This window comes from Sciurus carolinensis, chromosome 7 (assembly GCF_902686445.1).
Source record: "Sciurus carolinensis chromosome 7, mSciCar1.2, whole genome shotgun sequence".
NCBI lineage: Eukaryota > Metazoa > Chordata > Mammalia > Rodentia > Sciuridae > Sciurus > Sciurus carolinensis.
In genome coordinates this window covers 67,739,672-67,744,779 of record NC_062219.1, presented here as the reverse complement: position 1 = coordinate 67,744,779, position 5,108 = coordinate 67,739,672, and the positions used below count along the sequence as shown (strand labels likewise).

The 5,108-nt window shown below is 33.9% G+C and overlaps 1 pseudogene; it reads right to left on the bottom strand.

The window, feature by feature from the left end:
• Positions 1–3,521: 3,521 nt before the first annotated feature.
• Positions 3,522–4,465, bottom strand: LOC124988058 (heterogeneous nuclear ribonucleoprotein A1-like; annotated as a pseudogene).
• Between the last annotated feature and the right edge of the window lie 643 nt (positions 4,466–5,108).

Sequence of the window (5,108 nt, the reverse complement as noted above, 5' to 3'; positions counted from 1 at the left end):
TCCATAGTACATTGATTAGTGTAGCTTTCCATAAGAAATCAATTCCTGAGTCAATATGTTGAGTGTTGGGCCTACATTTTTTCTAGGAAGTACAGGGTTTCTAATTCCTAGGTCTTTGATCAACTTTGACTTGAGTTTTGTGCAGGGTGAGAGATGGGAACTCAATTTCATTCTGCTACATACTGATTTCCAGTTTTCCTATCTCCACTTGTTGAAGAGGCTATCTTTTCTCCAAAGTATGTTTTTGGCACTTTGTCTAGTATGAGATAACTGTATTTATGTGGGTTTGTCTTTCTATCTTCTATTCTATTCCTTTAGTCTCCATGCCTCTTTTGGTGTCAATACCATGATAGTTTTGTTATTATAGCTCTCAAGTATAATGTAAGTTCTGGTATTATGATATCTTCTGCTTTGTTTTTTGTGTTGGTTATGTTGGGTCTCTTATTCTTCCAAATGAATTTCATGACTGCCTTTTCTATTTCTAAAAAGATTATCATTATAATTTTGATGGGAGTTGCATTGAATATATAGTGCTTTGGGTAGTATGACCATTTTAACAATATTAATTCTGTCTATCCAAGAAATTGGGAGGTTTTTCAGTCTTCTAAATTCTTTAATTTCTTTCTTGAGTCTTCTGTAGTTTTCATTTCAGAGATTCTTCACTCTTTTATTAGATTGATTTCTGAGTAATTTTTTTTCAGGCTATTGCAAGTGGGATAGTTTTCTTTATTTCTTTTTCAAAAGACTTGGAATCATACACTGTGATTCCACCGACTCTGAATTTAAAAAAAACATTTGTTTTTATTATTCTAATTAATTTTCTTTCTATGTAATTATTAGAACTAACTTGATAATGTCTATCAAATTCCTGTTTATATTTATGATAACATTTTTAGCATATAGAATAATTTGGAGAATTGTTATATTACTAAGATGTTGTATCCTATACAATGAATGATATAATTGACACAATGAATGACATATATCATTTATTGTTGTTCTGTTGTTTGATATATTTGATGTATATCATTCATTGTTGAGGATACATCATCTAAGTAATATGTCAATCCTTCAAATTAGTCTATTTACCTGTAATATTATGTATATTCATTGGTCTATGATTTGTAAGTTTTAAGAAACATGTTTTAAAGCATTCTTTAGATTTATTCTGAAGTTCTTCATGTTTCTAGTGTTATTGTAAATAGTAATTTTTATCCAATCTTAATTTTTAGTTGTACATTGCTATTATATGAACCTTAATTTTTCCAGTATTGTCATAGCACCATGTGGTTTTTCTTTTTATTTTTTGCTATAACAATGCAAAACAAATACACTCTTTTCATTCACATACCTTTCAAAAACAAAAGAGTATATCATTTTTTTAAAGAAAAAAATTGTCTTTTCTCATTTTTCAGGATTCTGAAATGTCAAAGAACCATTACTATTATATGGTCTTTCTTAACTCATCAATGTATTTGAGTAGCTCCTAAAGTACTCTTTGTAATCCACACAGACAATTACCTACAAATAGAGCTCATTTTAATAATTACTTTCCCCATGGTGCACCTTTTATTTCTTTTTTATATTTACTTGTAATAACTAGATTTTAAGTTGTGATACATAGTTTCAAGTGCAAATATGACTTTCTGCTCTACTGTTAGAAAACAAAGGGTTTTAACCCTAATTGTGAATTTACAGATTTTTTTTGGCTGTGGGTTTGTTTTCTGAGTTTAGGGTTTGATAGACATTTATTTTTCCATAGCTTCTCTTTAGCAAATTAAGAAATACTATTTCAGTTCTGATGAGTTAGTGTCAGTCTTTCTCTCTCTCTCTCTCTCTCTCTCACACAGACACACACACACACACACACACACACACACATGCATAATGTATTGATACAATAAATTAAGTAGTTTTGATTGCCAAATACTGAAGAAATCTTACATTATGAGGGTATGTTCATTATATGTTATTTTTATATTTTGATGAATTTTATTATCTAATACACAATGGGATTTTTGTATCTGTATTCCTGATAAGTATTGAGAAGATAATCATTGTTCTTTCATTCTTTCTTTCAGTACAACAATGACCTTAAAAAATTAGTTGAGAGAAATAGCACCTTCTTCCATTTTGCAGAATACATATGTTAGAATTGATATGATTTCTTCCTCAATTGTTTAGAAGAACTTACCATAAAGGCTTCTGGGTATAAAGATGCATGTGTTGTCTGGATTTTAACAATAGATCTAATTTATTCAATGGATAGTACTCTTTAGGTACTACCTTCTGCTTTAAACTTTGGTAGTTTAATATTTTAAGGAATATGCTGCTTGATATAATTTGTGAAATTTATTAACATAATATTAATAGCATTCCTTTAATAACTCTTTGGTATAAACAGTATCTGTAGGGATGTCCTCTTCTGATAGGTATAATTTACTTTTCTTTACTCTTTTATATAATCGATCTTACTAAATATTTATCTTTATAATTAAATAGCCCTAAACAACAACCACTGCTGCATGCCCCTGACCCCCAGGGTCTCTTTCCTAGCTGTCTCTTTTGCCTGAAAACTCTCCCTTTAGTGCAACTTCCTCAAGTCTTCTATGGCTGTGTTTAAATACTACTTTGCAGTGAAGCTTACTCTGGTCATTCCCTTTCACACTGCAATCTCTACTTTTTACTCACGCAATTTCCCATTCCTGTACTTTTCTTTTTCCTTTTTCAATGCTATTTATTCTTTCTATCACAATCAGAAATCCTTTACTGATTCGTTTGTTCTCTTATATACCTCAAAAATGGATAGTAATTTCTGGAGCAAATTAAATACTCTCTAAATAAGTGTTGAATGGGTAGACGCATCAGGGAGTAAAAAAAAATTAAAACAAAACAATCATGAGCAAAAACACAAATCAAATCTGAAAACATTAGCAGGAGCAGTGGAGCAAAACACCAAGGAATGATTATTGCATTGACAAAAACAAACCTGCTAATTCAGTGAAGGAGAATCCAGTTCAAAGAATAAGCCCTCTGATTGAGATTGCTGATGTTTAGACCCATGAGCCATGTCCTCTACAGTGCAATCGTTAGAATTTCATGCAATCACATGGGATTTCATATGATGCCACATTATTAGAGAACCTCTAGTTTCTTTGTTTTGTTTTTTGTTTTTTTTTTTTTTAAGGACACATTTATTCAGCATCATGATCAGACTATTACATTTAGCAATCAAAAGCATGGGTGCAAAAAAAATAAGTCTACATTAAAACCCTTTGTTGCAATGCTTTACACTTTCCACAGAACAGAAACTAAAATAACCTGTTATACAATTAGTCACAAATACAGTCCTCATGTTTTTTTGCCCTTACACATGAGTATTGTCTAAACCATGTCTTCTTTGTAGCAGTTAGGCCCTGCCACCACTGTGCTTGGCTGAGTTCACAAATCTGTTGTAACTTGTAGCTTCCCTGTCACTTCTCTGGCTCTCCTCTCCTGCTAAGCTTTGTTTCTTGGCAATATTAAAACCTTCTGCCACTGCCATATCTACTGCTGCTGCTGGAACCGCCATAGCCACCTTGGTCTCGTGGTTTGGCAAAGTATTGGCCTCTGCGACCATAAGGTCCAGAGCTTCTGCCTCCAAAGTTTCCACCCTTCATGGGTCCAAAATTTGATGACTGATTGTTGTATTGCCAAAATCATTGTAGCTTCCACCACCTCCAAAATTGCTTCCATCATTACCAAATCCATTGTAGCCATCCCTCTGGCACCATATGCACCACCAGCACAGCTGCCACCAAAGCCACCAGGACCACTGAAGTTTCCTTCACCACCAAAATTGTCATTTCCACCAAAACCACCTCCACGACCACCACCAAAGTTTCCAGAACCATTTGAACCTCTTTGACTAGATGAAACACTAACCATCTCTTGCTTTGACAGGGCTTTCCTTACTTCACAACTGTGGCCATTCACAGTATGGTATTTCTGAATGACAATCTTATCCACAGAGTCATGGTCATCAAAAGTTACGAAAGCAAAGCACCCTTTGTTTCCACTGCCTCTGTCAGTCATGATTTCAATAACTTCAGTTTCCCATACTGTTCCAAAATAATCTTGTAGGTGATGTTCTTCAGTGTCTTCTTTAGTGCCACCAACAAAGATCTTTTTCACAGTTGAGTGGGCCCCTAGTCTTTTGATAATCTTCTCTTGAGACAGCTCTCTTTGGTTCCACAACTCTTCCATCCAGCTTGGCTGCATCCACTTCCTCCACAGTGGCATAAGTGACAAACCTAAAGCCCCTGCAGCGCTTGGTGTTTGGATCTGTCATTACCACACAGTCCGTGAGTGTTCCCCATTGCTCAAAATGGCTTCTCAGACTCTCATCAGTTGTTTCAAAGTTCAGCCCTAGGATGAATAGCTTCCGTAGCTGTTCGGGCTCTTTAGGAGACTCTGATTTAGACATCATGGCAACAGTTACAGAGACTTTTTATGATGCTTTCTTACGGTGTCCATGGGCAGAAAGCCTTTCTGTTTTTAGGGTTACTACTTGGTCCCTTCAAAGGAAATTATATTTTACCTGTTTGACACTTTTTATTCATTTCACATTGGCTCTTCATGGAATATTTCCCAGAAATTTCACCTTAGAAAGTAACGTGTCAAATACAGATTCTGCAATTTGTTAGGCAATCCTAATTTCTTCTGCATATGTTTAAAATTTTTTTCCACATTTGCTGTGAGAGAATAAAATCAATATTTGGGAAGTAATGAGAATGCTTACAATGCAAAGTAGAATGAATGCAATAAAATGTTTCAGATAGACATTTTCTTTCAGACAATTAATCCCTTTCTTGACAAAAATTTGACTACCAATTTTTGTTTTAAGTTTGACACATTTTGATTCTCATTTAGATGAAACATCCCAAGTGACTTAACCATTCTCAACTTAATGCTGCAACTGAGTGTTTTGTAACTGTCTACTCTTGTGCACTGTGTAAAGGAAACAAAAGGTTGACAAAATAAAGGGTAGAATTTGAGGTTATTACTAAGTGTTTATCTTTTTAAAAATGTTCACAGATAACTTATGTATTCACTTGCTTTATTTCAAC